Here is an 18,094-nt window from a genome sequence, read left to right as displayed (position 1 = left end):
CATTTGAAGGTGTGTCCATATACTTTTGTGTAGATAAGAATAGTAACCAATTACCAAAAAGCAGTTGACGGAAAGCAGTTGATTAAGGTTAGGTAGCTAACGTTTGGTTAGGTTGAGGTTCTTACTTGTTGAGGTTGACGTCTTTTCCTTCTTCATGCGCTTCGACCAGCTGCACATCGTCATCAGCTCCGCTCCGATCAGCTGTCAAAGTAGGTCGTTAACATTAGCTAGCTACCGTCACATAGCAACAACATAGATAAATAGCTAGCTCTTTTACATACTCAACCCATACCTAGTATTCTCACTTTTTATTAGTCTACAAAAATGGAGACAGGGTTGGTTGATTACATAGATATGCAGTTTGTCTTTGCTAGTTAGTTGAATTGTAAGTTAGCAGCATGGCTAATTTAGCAAACCAAAAGCAGAGAGAAGCATTTCTGAAATGTAGAGGATAGTTCCACACGCTTACTCTTTTTCTTTGGCTTCCCCATATCTTCGGTTACGTTAACACTCTCAATTCACAATATGAAACGCGTTATAAAGCCGACAATAACTTAGAGAAGGGAGAGAACTGTCAATTTTGTAAACAACACGCAATCACGCTTGCACGAGTCATGCCGTCCGCTGCTGGAAACTGTCGTAAAATAACAACACAGCGCTTATTTTTTTTATTCCCATAAATTCCCTGTCCATAAGAAAATAATGTAAAACGTTGGACGCTGTCTCTAAGGAAAATAGCTTTTGAAAAATGCTTCCGACATCAATAATTCTAATCTTTTCCCCCAACGTTTACTATAAATAGACAGTATAATTTCTGCAAAAACGTTAAGATAAAAATGATCTACAATAAATCAGGGAACTCTCGGAACAATTTATTCGTGACGATCAGTTCTTTGCGCAGATCTACAAGAGTGGGGCAATTTGTATCCCCACTAAATCCGGTTAAGGTTTCAGGACAGTTTAGGATGACTTCAGTGATCTCTACGGGCGATATCAGGAAGTGCAACAGGTGAAAAACTATTCATTCTCGCAATGCGCTGTCGTCGTTCCCGGTGAGTTTGCAACACTATGAGTGTAATTTGTGTTTATTGAGAATGTTTAATAATAGCAAGTACTCCAGACAACTTGCCATCTAAACTGTTTATATTTGTTGCTGGCAAATTGTTTTGTCCGCCAATGTCACCATATGCATGTTTGTTTTTACCAAGCTAACACGCAAGCTAGCCACGGAAGGTGCACTTCTGGAAGAGAACTCTGCCTGAATTTGGGAAGTTCGAGGAAGGGAGAAATAAGAATTATTCTCACGGTGAGTTGACAGCTTTCTCTGTCAGCTAAACTCTTTTTAGTTTTAACTATTTTTGTTGTTGTTGTTGTTGCGAGAGTTGGCTTTTCGGACAGCCTTCATTCCTTCTTGGGACGCACTGGATTGAATACAAAACGTACAGTAGTGTGTTTGTCTGTAGGGTTAGTTATAGTGGACTTTCTATATCTTCGTATGATTAAATAACCTGTGCTTTTTAGAGCTCAACCATTCGACGTTTGTACATTTTGTCAAGATGAAACTAATAGGTAGATACTAGAATGTATATCGAGAGGGATGTGGCACGATTCATACGTGTACAGTAATGTTATGTGTTATTAATGAATCTGATTCATTCCAGCAACAGAGAACCTGCCGCCATGGTCGACAACTTGAGTAACTCCAATGTAAAGGTCGCTGTTCGCCTCCGACCAATGAACAGAAGAGGTGAGTTCATAACACAAACCCTGTGACCAGTGCTTGCTTGACATGGACTGAAATAGCATGGCGCTTCATTATTAGAATAAAAAAAAAACTCCTCCTCTATTCATTATGTAAACATTAGGACATGTCGGTGTGGCTATGTTGAAGCATCCTGTGAATCATCAGCTATTCCTGGACCCATCACAACGGGTCTTGTTTACTGTTGTTGTATACTGCACGTCTTGTGTGTTGCCCACCAGAAAAGGATCTGAAGACTAAATGTGTGGTGGAGATGAACGGGAACCAGACCGTGTTGAATCCAGCTAGTCAGAACCTGAGCAAGGGAGACCCCAGGTAGGAACAAACACACACACACACACACACAAACCTTTTCAGCGGGAGCTCCAGGAATGCTGCGGTCAGCTCAAGGTATGAGGACAGCGACAAGCAACGGCTCATTTTTTGGCAGCTATTAGATATCCCTATGGTTACGTTCTAATGTCTTGCCTACACTAGTTTACGACTTAGAATAAATGCCAGATGCAGTGAATAAGTATTTGCCCCTTTTCTCTACTTTTGCATATTTTTTAAAACAGAATGTTTTCACATCTTCAACCAAAACTTAATATTAGATAAAGGGAACCTGAGTGAACAAATAACACGACAATTACATACTTATTTCATGAACAAAGTTATCCAACACCCAATGCCCCAGTGTGAAAAAGTAATTGCCCCGTTACACTCAATAACTGGTTGTACCACCTTTAGCTGCTATGACTCCAACCAAACACTTCCTGTAGTTGTTGATCAGTCTCTCACATCACTGTGGAGGAATTCTGGCCCACTCTTCCATGCAGAACTGCTGTAACTCAGTGACATGTGTGGGTTTTCAAGCATGAACTGCTCGTTTCAAGTCCTGCCGCGACAGCAAAGCAATCCCCAAACAATCACACTACCACCACCATGCTTGACCGTTGGTGTGAGGTTCTTACTGTAGAATGCAGTGTGTTTTTCGCCAGACATAATGGGACCCATGTGAGAGACGGATCAACAACTACAGGAAGCGTTTGCTTGCAGTCATTGCAGCTAAAGGTGTTACAAAGGGGAATTGGGTGTTTCATAACTTTGTTAACAGACATTTTTTTTATACTTATTTTATTATTTGTTCCCTCAATCTAATTAATATTAGATAGATTAAGGGAACCTGAGTGAACAAATAAGAAAATAAGTATAAAAAATGTGGTTTTGGTTGAAGTGCTGATAGCAGTATCAAAAATAGAGAATCAGAAAGGGGGCAGATACTTTTTCAAGGGACTGGGAAGGGAAAGGGGGACAACTCGTCAGTTGTACAATTGAATGCCTTCAACTGAAATGTGTCTTTGGCTTTTAACCCAACCCCCTCTGAATCTGAGAAGTGTGGTTGGCTGCCAAAATCGACATCCACTGTACAAGGCTTCATTGTAAGTGGTGTGATTAGTGTATATTGGAACAGAGGTGTAACAGTTTAACTTTTCGTCCGCACCAACGCTAACTAGCTAGCCATTTCACATCCGTTACACTCACCCCCCTTTCGACCTCCTCCTTTTCCGCAGCAACCAGTGATCCGGGTCAACAGCATCAATGTAACAGTATAACTTTAGTCCGTCCCCTCGCCACGACCCGGGCGCGAACCAGGGACCCTCTGCACACATCAACAACTGACACCCACGAAGCATCGTTACCCATCGCTCCACAAAAGCCGTGGCCCTTGCAGCGCAAGGGGAACCACTTCTTCAAGGTCTCAGAGCGAGTGACGTCACCGATTGAAAGGCTATTAGCGCGCACCACCGCTAACTAGCTAGCCATTTCACATCCGTTACAGAGGCTTGAGATGTCATGTTCTGCGTTGGGATTCTAGGGCGCTGGACTGGTCATGTCTCCTCTCGAGGTCAACCCTTATCATGGATTACTAGCTTGTTGAAATGTAACAAAAAGCTTTTTATCCCCAGAAGGTTCTTCAACTGCAGGAAGTTTTATAGGGAAAAAATAACTTTGTTTATTTTGAAGTCGTTAACTCGGGTTTCCATCCAATTGGTGACAAATTTTCATGTGAATATTCAAACAAATCTGCATAAAGAAAATATGCACATTTTCCCACCGATGGTGTGTTTCCACCAAACTGATTTGTTGCAGATATAAATCAAATGTAATTATAAAGCCCTTCGTACATCAGCTGATGTCTCAAAGTGCTGTACAGAAACCCAGCCTAAAACCCCAAACGGCAAGCAATGCAGCTGTAGAAGCACGTGTGTTATGATGTAATAAAACAAAAGGTTTCACATAAATGCTTAGTTCACCCAAATTACAAAATGGCCTGTTGGTTTCCTATTTTCTATGTCTATTGACATGGTATGACGGCAATCCATGCCTTGGTTTAGTTGTCTACCACTGTTTCCACATGCCAAGGTTTTAGCATTTGAGGCACAAATCCCATTGAAGTCTTGAGACTGATTTTATTTTCTTTAAAAAGTCATGAACAGTCAAAATCATGTTTTTCATGAAATTGGACGATATTTCGATAAAACCAGATCAAAGTGTGATGACCAAAGTATGAAAAATTACTGTTACTTCTACATTGATCAAGTTTGTAACTGGTCCCTTCCCCCATGTCAAACACTTGGATTCAGGAGACGGGATGACTAAGGGAATAGGGTGATATCACCTTACCTAATTTTAATACACCAATGCTAACATTATATTATCTTACCTAATTTAAATAAGTACTGCCTTGTAACCAACATCGGAGAAGACGTGTTTGCGGAGGAGGTGGTTTGTATAGCTAGATAGCTACTCTACTGGTGCCAAAATTTTACTTTAGGGTGTCAGCAAATATAATTAAAGTTGGCAAATATACTTATGTTTCCACTTTCATCTGTGTCTGGTGTTCGCTAGTTACTGGCTAGCTAGGTCTTTAGTAAGCATGTAACAATCCCCCTTAAATATTCTGGGTGATATTTTAGTCACTCACATGGGAATCGGAATGATTGTTCGTGACCTTTTTAACATTTTTGTTGTTCATCATGTTCAAATAATCTATAAGACTTGAGTTTCACAAATTGCAGATAACTCTCAGGTGATTTGGACGTGATAAGTGAAAAAATGCTGTACAAAAAAATAAAATAATAATAAAGTGTTTCCATCGCATTTTCAACTCAACCGATGGTTTTGTCACAAACTGTTGCGTTTTAAATAGCAATGATGCCCTCTGGTCTTGGCACGTGCCCTCTAGCCAACAGATCACAGATGCAGTGTGGGTAGGCTAGTCTACAATGTACATAGAATGACCTTAACAGTTCAATGCTCAAAGGATATGGTATAGACTTGCCGTGTAGAGAAGGAAAACGACCTCATACTTCCCTGTTAACCATTGACTCCTCTCTGGTCCCAACAGCCTAAACTACCTACAGTGTATACCTTCTATGTCATCAGCTCCATTAAAAAGCTACAGCTGCCTGGTCTGCCGTGTACTGTATGTAGACTCAGTTAGAGAAAGAGTCCACCCTGTCTGGTAACTTGGCTCTAACCCTCCTTCGACTCCTCTACCCTCCTCCTTGCTCTGGCCTGGCCTGTATCTCTCTTTACAAAGGGTGTGTCTGTTCTGTACTCATGCTGTTCAGTCAGTCAGTCAGTGAGTGTGCAGATGTGACGGATGCTCACAGGAGGTATTGTCTACCTCCCAGGTGAGGTGGTGACCTGTTTCAGCAGGTATTCACCTCCAGAACAAATACCTGTCATGGTTAGTTGGGGGGTTTGTTAGCCTATGGGCCCTGGTTAGTTGGGGGGTTTGTTAGCCTATGGGCCCTGGTTAGTTTGGGGGTTTGTTAGCCTATGGGCCCTGGTTAGTTTGGGGGGTTTGTTAGCCTTATGGGCCCTGGTTAGTTTTGGGGGTTTGTTAGCCTATGGGCCCTGGTTAGTTTTGGGTTTGTTAGCCTATGGGCCCTGGTTAGTTTGGGGTTTGTTAGCCTATGGGCCCTGGTTAGTTTGGGGGTTTGTTAGCCTATGGGCCCTGGTTAGTTGGGGGGTTTGTTAGCCTATGGGCCCTGGTTAGTTGGGGGGTTTGTTAGCCTATGGGCCCTGGTTAGTTTGGGGGGTTTGTTAGCCTATGGGCCCTGGTTAGTTTGGGGGGTTTGTTAGCCTATGGGCCCTGGTTAGTTTGGGGGGGTTGTTAGCCTATGGCCCTGGTTAGTTGGGGGGTTTGTTAGCTAAGGCCCTGGTTAGTTTGGGGGGTTTTAGCCTATGGGCCCTGGTTAGTTTGGGGTTTGTTAGCCTATGGGCCCTGGTTAGTTTGGGGGGTTTGTTTAGCCTATGGGCCCTGGTTAGTTTGGGGGTTTGTTAGCCTATGGGCCCTGGTAGTTTGGGGGGTTTGTTAGCCTATGGGCCCTGGTTAGTTTGGGGGTTTGTTAGCCTATGGGCCCTGGTTAGTTTGGGTTGTTAGCCTATGGGCCCTGGTTAGTTGGGGGGGTTTGTTAGCCTATGGGCCCTGGTTAGTTTGGAGGGTTTGTTAGCCTAAGGGCCCTGGTTAGTTTGGGGGTTTGTTAGCCTAAGGGCCCTGGTTAGTTTGGAGGGTTTGTTAGCCTATGGGCCCTGGTTAGTTTTGGGGGTTGTAGCCTATGGGCCCTGGTTAGTTTGGGGGGTTTGTTAGGGCCTATGGGGCCCTGGTTAGTTTGGGGGTTTGTTAGCCTATGGGCCCTGGTTAGTTTGGAGGGTTTGTTAGCCTATGGGCCCTGGTTAGTTTGGGGGTTTGTTAGCCTATGGGCCCCTTTCTATAGTCTACAATCAGCGGTAGGGACATTTTTGATTGTGATTTCTGTCCTGACACGCTGCAGTGCTGTCTGTCTGTGCAGTCTATCCTCTGGGCTCAATATGAACATGTTTTACAGGCTTCTGCCGGCTTCAGAAGGGATCTCTTCTCAGATTCCTTTTGGGTTATTAAGGGACGATCTTACCAGAGCATCAGGCTGCTGCAGCGAGGTCTGGGCCTTTTTTTAATGAATAAATATCCTTGAAGTATTCAATATGGGTCTCTTATAATATGATTCGTTTTTATATTGGTTTAGGAGATCACAAGGCTAGTAGACAGCTAGTGGAGGAACTCAGCCAGCAGAGGCCTTGGGCTATAATAAACCTGCTGTCTCTACGGTCTTATCAGGGATGGAATGTTTATTTAGTGACAAACTAAATCAGTCATTTATTGTGGGGTATTCTCACCAGGGATGCTTTTAACATGTATTGTTGGAGCCCCTTGAGAGAGCGGGAGGAAAAAAAGGAGAGGGAGAGAGAGAGTGCTCTTTTGCTGGCTGTGAAGATGTGCCAGCTATCAGAGTTGAGGAATGTTCTAGCAGGCCAGGAGAAGCCAACAGGCTTAATGTTGCTCTTTCATAACACACTACTTCTACACAGGAGGGTCTTGTTTAAAGTCAGCCAAGCTACCCTGTGGTTTAGTTGCAACTAGGCATAAATATACAGAAATTATAGAATCACCCACTTTCTAAGTATAGTTGGTATGTACAGGTAACTGCCAAAAAATTACAGAAACACCAACATAGTGTCTTAATAGGGCGTTGGTCCACCACGAACCAGAACAGCTTCATTACACCTTAGCATAAATTCTACAAGTGTCTGGAATTCGATGCGACACCATTCTATCACAAGAAATTCCATAATTTGGTGTTTTGTTGATCGTAATGGAAAATGCTCTCAGGTGCCACTCCAGAACCTCTCATATGTGTGTTCAAAGGGGTTGATCTGGTGACTGACTCACTCACACACACACACACACACACACACACACACACACACACCCTTTAAATTGCAGGTAGCGTAGTGGTTAGACAGTTGGTCCAACCAAAAGGTTGCTGGATCGAATCCCCGAGCTGACAAGGTAAAAATCTGTCGTTCTGCCACTGAACAAGGCAGTTAACCCCACTGTTCCCCGGTAGGCCGTAATTGTAAATAAGAATTTGTTCTTAACTGACTTGCATAGATAAATAAAGGTTCAAAAAAAAAAAAAAAAAAAAAAAGACAAACATTTTAATAAAAATGTTTATAAAAAAAACCCCACTGTGCTCTGTTGATCCCTCTTTTTAAATCACTGAGATCTCTTCTAACCATGGTAGCCAAATAATGGGCAACTTGGCATTTCTATGCATGATGGGATGTTAATTGCTTAATTAACTCAGGAACACAACCTGTGTGGAAGCACCTGCTTTCAAAATAGTTTGTATCCCTCATTTACTCAATGTTCCTTTATTCTGGCAGTTACCTGTACTGTATAAACTTACAGGACAACTTTTAATTTACAGTGCATTCAGAAAGTATTCAGGACCCCTTGACTCTACGAGCAAACAAGAAAATGCACTAATTCCCCCTTTGCACTAACTCACATACGCTGCTGTTACTGTTTATTATTTTATCCTGTTGCCTAGTTACTTCACCCCTACCTACAGTATACTGCTGTTACTGTTTATTATCTATCCTGTTGCCTAGTTACTTTACCCCTACCTACAGTATACTGCTGTTACTGTTTATTATCTATCCTGTTGCCTAGTTACTTTACCCCTACCTACAGTATACTGCTGTTACTGTTTATTATCTATCCTGTTGCCTAGTTAACTTTACCCCTACCTACAGTATACTGCTGTTACTGTTTATTATCTATCCTGTTGCCTAGTTACTTTACCCCTACCTACAGTATACTGCTGTTACTATTATTATCTATCCTGTTGCCTAGTTACTTCACCCCTACCTACCGATACTGCTGTTACTGTTTATTATCTATACTGTTGCCTAGTTACTTTACCCTACCTACAGTATACTGCTGTTACTGGTTTATTATCTATCCTGTTGCCTAGTTACTTCACCCCTACCTACAGTATACTGCTGTTACTGTTTATTTATCTATCCTGTTGCCTAGTTACTTTACCCCTACCAATAGTATACTGCTGTTACTGTTTATTATCTATCCTGTTGCCTAGTTACTTCACCCCTACCTATACAGTGCATTCTGAAAGTATTCAGACCCCTTGACTTTTTCCACATTTTGTTACGTTTAGGAGTTAATAAAACATTCCTCATCAATAACCCATAATGACAAAGAGAAAACAGGTTTTTAGACATTTTTGCAAATGTAATAAACATAAAAAAACAGAAATTCCTTATTTACATAAGTATGTATTCAGACCCTTTGCTATGAGATTTGAAATTGAGCTCAGGAGCATCCTGTTTCCATTGATCGTCCTTGATGTTTCTGCAACTTGATTGGAGTCCACCTGTGGGGAAATTCAATTGATTGGACATGATTTGGAAAAGGCACACACCAGTCTATGTAATGTTCCACAGTTGACAGTGTATGTCAAAGCAAAAACCAAGCCATGAGGTCAAAGGAATGGTCCGTAGAGCTTCGAGACAGGATTGTGTCGAGTCACAGATCTGGGGAAGGGTACCAAAACATTTCTGCAGCTTTGAAGGTCCACATGAACATAGTGGCATCTATCATTCTTAAATGGAAGTAGTTTGGAACCACCAAGACTCTTCCTAGAGCTGACTGCCCAGCCAAACTGAGCAATCAGGGGAGAAGGGCCTAGATTAGGGAGGTGACCAAGACCCGATGGTCATTCTGACAGAGCTCCAGAGTTCATCTATTGAGATGGTTGTCCTTCTGGAAGGTTTTCCCATCTCTGCAGCACTCCAACAAATCAGGCCTTTATGGTCGAGCGGCCAGATGGAAGCCACTGCTCAGTAAAAGGCACATGACAGCCTGCTTGGAGTTTGCCAAAGGGCACCTAAAGACTCTCAGACCATGAGAAACAAGATTCTCTGGTCTGATTAAACCAAGGTTGAACTGTTTGGCTTAAATGCCAAGCAACATGTCTGGAGGAAACCTGGCACCATGACTACGGGAAAGAATGGTGGTCGTGGCAGCACCATGCTGTGGGGATGTTAATCAGCGGCAGGGACTGGGAGACTAGTCAGGATAAAGGGAAAGATGAACAGAGAAAAGTACAGAAAGATCCTTGAAGAAAACCTGCTCCACAGCACTCGGGACCTCTGACTAGGGCAAAGGTTCACCAAGCCAAGACAATGCAGGAGTGGCTTTGGGACAAGTCTCTGAATGTCCTTGAGTGGCGCAGCCAGGGGCCTCCCACTCTTTCTATTCTGGTTAGAGCCAGTTTGCTCTGTTCTGTGAAGGGAGTAGTACACAGTGTTGTACGAGATCTTCTGTTTCTTGGCAACTTCTCGCATGGAACAGCCTTCATTTCTCAGAACAAGAGTAGACTGACGAGTTTCAGAAGAAAGTTGTTTTGTTTCTAGCCATTTTGAGCCTGTAATCGAACCCACAAATGCTGATGCTCCAGATACTCATCTAGTCTAAAGGCCAGTTTTAATTCTTCTATAATCAGAACAACAGTTGTCAGCTACAATAGTCATTTACAACATGAACAATGTCTACACTGTATTTCTGATCAATTTTATGTTATTTGAATGGACCAAAACATTTGCTTTTCTTTCAAAAACAAGGACGTTTGTAAGTTACCCCCCCCCCCAAAAAAAACTTTTGAACGGTAGTGTATGTACAGATGGAGAAGGTGTAACTGCCTTGGACATAAAATAAATTGAGCCATATTGAAGTTGTTGTTTTAATATAGGAGAGGAGGAACGTCCGTCTGGGTTTGAAGGGCACGCGGCCCAGCCTAATCGTTCCAAGGCCTTTAGTGAGTGAAGGTCACTGCATTCTCACGTCTCAGAGCCCATGGCATGAGGATTAGTTGTATTTACAGCTTTAAGCCTATGATGATTAAAAACATGTTTTTTTAAAGTTTTTTTTTACGTCACCTTCGGGACTTCATGGACTTTGTTAGTAAATACGTTATTAATAGCTTAAGTTTTACCCTGTACCTGAATGCTACTCAAATACTGGTCTTATTATTTAGGCCACTTTGTTTTGAGGTTAGCTGTTTTAACTGCTTTCCATTTCTCTTCTGTTGTCCTGTCCAGGAATCAGCCTAAGGTGAGCCCTTAACCAGGACAGTATTGTGAGGTTACAAAATCACCATTTAATCACTACCAAGGTTTTGTGTGTGTTCCTCAACTGACTGTCATTTCCCCCTCAGGTCTTTGCTTATGATCACTGCTTCTGGTCTATGGATGAGGCCGACACAGACAAGTTTGCAGGTTAGTTACATATCAACTTGTTGAATACTTAATTTAAGAAAAATTCAATAACAAAATAATGTCCTGGGGTGAAGTTTCCTCTAGGTACAGACCTAGGATCAGATTCCCTTTCCCTTTGCCCAATCCTAACCTTAACCATTGCTAAATGGACCCAGGATCTGCATCTAGGTGCAATTTCACGCTACACCCAGGATAACAGGGCGAAAGGACATATCCACAAAACCCAGTAGATGTCTTTATGAAATGTAGCTACATTTTGTCTAAATCAACCCTTCTACAATAACCAAATGGTTGTATAAACAAATAATTGGTAAAATCCCAGTGTAAGGAGGCCTAATGCAGCACATGACATGGAGTGAGTTTAGAATACCAAAATTTAATCGCCAGAACTGTTAGCAACGAGCTAACCAAGCTAACAACAAACTCACTAGCTGGCGCAGCTCACGTTGAACAATTCCAGTTGAAACTGGTCTGAGAGAGGTCTCAGTTCACAGTTACATTTATTTACTTGCAAACCATGTACATAAACCTTTACTAGCCCTGATGGCGCTATTTGTTTATACATCTCCCGTTGACATGACAACTGGGTCAGCGTAACGAACCTTAGAATCGATCACGTGACAAACGCATTCATTTTGATTGGCTGTTGCTTGCAACTAGTTGCACAAAATTTAGAAGATTCAATTGGATTAAACCAAGTAGCAGATGGGTTGTTTATTTGTTGCAGGGGGGTGTTTCACAACGCAATCAAGAAGCAACTCCGCTGCAAGCAACTAAAATTGCGTGCAAGTTGCTTTGTGTAACCCCAGCCTTAGAACAGGTTTTGTACCAGAAGCACTAGGTTCCCTGGTCGCAGAGCCCTGGTGGAGGGAAGCACTAGGTTCCCTGGCCGCAGAGCCCTGGTGGAGGGAAGCACTATGTTTCCTGGTCGCAGAGCCCTGGTGGAGGGAAGCACTAGGTTCCCTGGTCGCAGAGCACTGTGTGGAGGGAAGCACTATGTTTCCTGGTCCCAGGAGCAAAGCCGCGTGGAGGGAGCACTAATTTTCCTGGTCCAGAGCGCCGTGTGAGGGAAGCCACTATGTTCCTGGTCGCACAGAGCGCAGCGTGGAGGGAAGCACTATGTTTTCCTGGTCACAGAGCGCAGCGTGGAGGGAAGCACTATGTTTCCTGGTCAGCAGAGCGACGCGTGGGAGGGAAGCACTATGTTTCTGGTCCAGAGTCAGGAGTGGGAGGGAAGCACTATGTTTCTCCTGGTCCCAGAGCGCGCGTGAGGGAAGCAACTATGTTTCCTGGTCCAGAGCGCAGCGTGGAGGGAAAGCACTATGTTTCCTGGTCAAGAGCGCCGCGTGGAGGGAAGCACTATGTTTCCTGGTCCAGAGCGCTGCGTGGAGGGAAGCACTATGTATCTGGTCCCAGAGCGCAGCGTGGAGGGAAGCACTATGTTTCCTGGTCCAGAGCGCAGCGTGAGGGAAGCACTATGTTTTCCGGTCAAGAGGCGCAGCGTGGAGGGACACTATGTTTCCTGGTCCAGAGCGCAGCGTGGAGGGACATCACTATGTTATCCTGGTCGCAGAGCGCTGCATGGAGGGAAAAGCAGGCCCCGTCTTTAACTGAACTAGTACACCTGTGAAAAGGAACAGACCTGGAGAAGCAGCCTCTTGTCTTCAGGAAGAAGAAATCCTGTCCTCGGAGAAAGATCCACATATTCTATATGTATCTCAATTGGAATGTAATGTGTGTCTTCAGTCAAGATGTCGTGTTCCAGTGCCTTGGAGAAAGTCTTCTGGACAATGCCTTCTTGGGCTATAATGCCTGTATCTTCCGCTTATGGAACAGACAGGTTTGGCACCAGTCAATTAATCAAATTATTTATAAAGCCCTTTTACGATCAGCAGTTGTCACAAAGTTACATACAGATAGCTAGCCTAAAAACCGCAAAGAACAAGCGATGCAGGAACATATTGGCTAGGAAAAACTCCTAGAAAGGCGGGAACCTAGAAAGGCAGGAATGACCACATTAGAGTAGTACTCAGACATTGAAATAACACACACCATTGATGACACACACTTCAAACTCAGTCCAAACACTTTTAGTCCAATTATTATTTTGCATTTTCTCAAACAAAAGCTTTTGGCCTGTCACTTAATTGGCAGTGCCTCACCTCTCTAGCTTTGATTGGCTGAGCCCTCCTGATCCAGATGTTTCATTGGCTAAGCTTCACTGATCCTCTAATTTGATTTGTCTGTGTGTCCGCGCACCAGGCTCAAGGTGTGTACACCATGATGGGTTCGTCAGAGCAGCCGGGTCTGATCCCGCGGCTGTGCAGCTCTCTGTTTGACCGACCCTACTGGAACAGAGGAGGGAGAGAGCTTCACTGCTAGAGGTCCTTTATGGAGATCTACAACGAGAAGGTTCGGGAATCTACTGGATCCCAAAGGGTGAAGGAGAACCAGGAACTCTGTTTTTTATTTTTATTTTAATCAACAGTAAAAGACATGTAAACGTGAGTAAAAGAGAGCAGTCCCTTTGATACATCCAGGGTTAACATTTATGTGGACACACTGAAACACTTATATCATATCGCTGCTTAGAGATGGTCCTCTCACACATGATTGAACACATTTATTCCAAGTGATCAAGGTAGAAAAAAGGTTTGTTGTTGTTTGTGTTTGTCGTCGTCGTCCCCCCCCCCCCCCCCCCAAAAGATCGTCTGTAATGATAACAACCTGTCTGTTCTCAAGAAGTCGTCAGTCCCTGCGAGTGAGAGAACACAAGGTGTTCGGGCCTTACGTTGATGTGTCTCTCCCGTCTGGCTGTAGCCTGCTACACAGTGCTCTAATCGTAGTTGTTTTAAGTTCATTTTCATTTTGTTTACCTCTGTTGGCCCAGGTTGGTCTCATTGGAATACATTTTTTGTGAAGAAGAGGACTGGTACTATATCTAAATGCTTACATTAGAGAGACCAGCCAATAACAATTCTCTCTCTCTCTTTATCTCTCTTATCCTTCTCTTTCCCGCTTTCCCTCTCTACCTTCTCTCTCTCTTTCCCTCTCTACCTCTCTCTCTCTTTCCCTCCTCTACCTCTCTCTCTTTCCCTCTCTACCTCTCTTCTCTCTTTATCTCTCTCTTTCCGCTTTCCTTCTCTGCCCTCTCTCTGCTCTTTATTCTCGCTCTTTATCTCTCTCGCTTTCTTTCTCTCTCTCTACAGGACATAGAGTGTCCTGATGTCAGAAGGGTAAACAAGTCTCGTACAGTTAGCAGCCACCAATATGAACGAGGAGAGCAGCAGATTCCCACGCCGTCTTCAACATCTATCCTCACACAACAGTCTCAGCGGACCTGGGTGCTGGGGGTAGGTCCAACACACACAGTCACGGACCTGGGTTCTGGGGTAGGTCAACACACACACGTCACGGACCTTGGGTTCTGGGTAGGTCCAACAACACACAGTCACGGACCTGGGTTCTGGGCTAGGTCCAACACACACAGTCACTGGACCTGGGTTCTTGGTAGGTCCAACACAACGTCAGCGGACCTTGGTTCTGGGGTAGGATCAATACACACAGTCACGAGACCTGGGTTCCTTGGGGTAAGGATCAATACAACACAGTCAGCGGACCTGGGTTCTGGGGTAGGTCCAACACACACCGTCACGGACCTGGGTTCTGGGGTAGGACACGTTTGTTCACATTCAAAACCAGCATCTTACAAATTATTTGACATTTGTATGTGAATACATGTGTTGACGTCACCAAATCACTGGAGATTCATCTAAAATCAGTTAATTAAAAAATACTTCCAATTTGGCTCCACTGCCTTTATTTTCTCCAGCTGGCTTTGTTGCTAACGTGTTGCTAACGTGTTGCTAACGTGTTGCCAACAAATTACCTTTTTCGTAGAGCTCTATTTAGAGCATGTGGTGTTTCGTAGAGCCGTGTGGTGTTTCATAGAGCTCTATTTAGAGCCGTGTGGTGTTTCATAGAGCTCTATTTAGAGCCGTGTGGTGTTTCATAGAGCTCTATTTAGAGCCGTGTGGTGTTTCGTAGACGAGTGGTGAGAAGGTCAGTAAGCTGAGTCTGGTGGATCTGGCCGGCAGTGAGAGAGCTGCTAAGACTGGAGCTACTGGAGAGAGGATGAAGGAAGGAAGCAACATCAACAAGTATGTTCTCTAGATCTCTCTCACACGTCTCACCCTCTTTCACCTCTCTCTCACACATACCGCTCCCTCTCATCTCTTACCTCTCTCTCTCACACATCTCTCACCTTTCTCTCTCACACATCTCACTCTCTTTCACCTCTCTCTCACACACCTCTCTCACCTCTCTCTCGCTCACCCTCTCTCACCTCTCTAACACATCTCTCACCTCTCCTTCTCACCCTCTCTCTTCTCTCTCACACTTCTCTCTCTCTCTCTCCCACACCTCTCTCTCTCTGTCTCTGTCTCTGTCTCTCTGTCTCAAAATGTAACACACTTTGATGTCTTCATGTTTTTCTTAACATTCATTACTGTGTGGCCAGGTCTCTAAGCACCCTGGGCTTGGTGATCTCAGCGCTGGCAGACCAAGGAGCAGGGAAGAACAAGACCAAGTTTGTTCCCTACAGAGACTCCGTTCTGACCTGGCTACTCAAGGTAGGCCTAGCCATAATTCCATTATGTGGGGTTATTACCATTCCACATTCTCCAACTGTAACAGTATTGACCTGGTCTCTCCTTCCACACTACAAACAGTACCAGTCAAAAGTTTGGACACGCCTACTCATTCAAGGGTTTTTCTTTATTTTTACTATTTTCTACATTGTAGAATAATAGAAGACATCAACACTATGGAATAATGTAGTAACCAAAAAAAGTGAAGAATATCAAATATATTTTGATTTGTTTAACAAAGTAGCCACCCTTTGCCTTGACAGCTTTGCACACTCTTGGCATTCTCTCAACCTACTTCATGAGGTAGTCACCTGGAATGCATTTCAATTAACAGGTGTACCTTGTTACAAGTTAATTTGTGGAATTTCTTTCCATCCTAATGCGTTTAAGCCAATCGGTCGTGTTGTGATGTTAAGGTAGGGGGGTATACAGAAGAAGCCCTGTTTGGTAAAAGACCAAGTCCATATTATGGCAAGAACAGCTCAAATAAGCGAAGAGAAACGACAGTCGCAAAAACCATCAAGCACTATGATGAAATTGGCTCTCATGAGGACCGCCACAGGAAAGGAAGACCCAGAGTTACCTCTGCTGCAGAGAATAAGTTAATTAGATTTACCAGCCTCAGAAATTGCAGACCAAATAAATGCTTCACAGAGTTCAAGTAACAGACACATCTCAACATTAACTGTTCAGAGGAGACTGCATGAATCAGGCCTTCGTGGTTGAATACTACGAATACTACTACCACTACTAAAGGACACCAATAATAAGAAGAGACTTGCTTGGGCCAAGAAACACAAGCAATGGACATTAGACCGGTGGAAATCTGTCCTTTTGGTCTGAGTCCAAATTTGAGATTTTTGGTTCCAACCGCCGTGTCTTTGTGAGACGCAGAGTAGGTGAACGGATGATCTCCGCATGTGTGATTCCCACCGTGAAGCAAGGAGGGGGAGGTGTGATGGTGTGGGGGTGCTTTGCTGGTGACAATGTTGGTGATTTATTTAAAATTCATGGCACTCTTAACCAGCAGGCTACCACAGCATTCTGCAGCGATACGCCATCCCATCTGGTTTGTGCTTAGTGGGACTATAATTTGTATTTCAACAGGACAATGTACCAACACACCTCCAGGCTGTGTAAGGGCTTTTTGACCAAGAAGGAGAGTGATGGAGTGTTGCATCAGATGACCTGGCCTCCACAATCACCCGACCTCAACCCAAATGAGATGGCTTTGAAGAATCTAAAATATATTTTAATTTGTTCAACACTTTGTTTTGTTTACTACATGGTTCTGTATGTGTTATTTCATATTTATGTAAAAAAAATTTTTTTTATTAATGAGTAGGTGTGTCCAAACTTTTGACTGATACTGTATGTGGAAAAACTGTCTGTCTCTTTTTAAATGGAGTAACCACATCTTCAGATTTCACATTCCTTCTGTCTTTTTCCTCCCTCTACAGGACAGTCTGGGTGGTAACAGCAGGACAGCCATGGTGGCCACAGTGAGTCCAGCAGCTGATAACTATGACGAGACGTTGTCCACGCTGCGCTACGCTGACCGGGCTAAGAGCATCTCGTCAACCACGCCGTCACTCACCCCCCGCCAAGCCGACCTCTCAACTCCGTCCCTATCCCTATACGTCGTTTCAACGAAGACCCCAACGCACGCATCGATCAGAGAGCTCACGCTCGTACATAGACGGAATGGGACGGCCCTGCCTGAAGAAACTTACTAACCAGAACCTGGCTCAGACTGAGGGACTCTGAGGGAAACACGTTGGTATCACTCTGACGAACGTCTTACGATAATAATTATATAACAGGCATCCCCAGCTACTTGAGGAGAGGTACTGACGCGTCTAACCCTTAATTACTACTAAACAGGGTCATCCCCCCAGCCTCGGATGAGCTGTGGGGGCGAGAGGTACGACCCCAGAGCGGCCGCCACTCGTGTGAAACCTTTGCTAACTTTGCAGAATGCTGCCGAGTCCTTGGACACAGCTCTTAATCCTCGGTCGGCAGAATGAGACTAACAGTTAATGGACCAATGAAAACATTCAGACTACGACACCTAGATTAGAACACAAAGGTTGGAATGATTGTGTATAATGACCTTCTGTTGAACTGACTTGTGTTGCGATGCTTATGGCTTGCATGGACTTGTGCGTTTTGAATCGACTTGTGGTTGAGAATGACCTTGTTGGGTTGACAATCGACCTTGTCGGCCTGATGACCTTGTTGGCTTGTCGTCTCTTAATGACTTGGTCGGTACCTTCAATTGACCTATGGCGTGTGTGACGTTGTGGGAAATGGATTGGTGATTGAATGATTGTGGCTTGGAGTGGGGCTTGAGAAATGAACTTATGGGGCTTGGCTGGCTCATAATTGAAATGGCTTGAGTGACTGTTGGGGAGTATGTAATTGGCGTGTTGGTGGAGATGACTTGTGACGTTTGTATGTGGAATTGAATGACTTGTGGATGAAATGGCTTGTACCCCCCCCTTTCCTGGGA

The 18,094-nt window shown here is 44.0% G+C and overlaps 1 pseudogene; it reads left to right on the top strand.

Moving 5' to 3' along the window:
• The first annotated feature begins 258 nt into the window (after positions 1 to 258).
• The window catches only part of LOC112071361 (kinesin-like protein KIF13B), a 40,788-nt pseudogene continuing 22,952 nt past the window's right edge, over positions 259 to 18,094 (top strand).

Source organism: Salvelinus sp. IW2-2015, unplaced genomic scaffold, assembly GCF_002910315.2.
Source record: "Salvelinus sp. IW2-2015 unplaced genomic scaffold, ASM291031v2 Un_scaffold1595, whole genome shotgun sequence".
NCBI lineage: Eukaryota > Metazoa > Chordata > Actinopteri > Salmoniformes > Salmonidae > Salvelinus > Salvelinus sp. IW2-2015.
The sequence above is the reverse complement of the archived record's forward strand: the minus strand, read 5'-3'. Positions and strand labels throughout refer to the sequence as shown.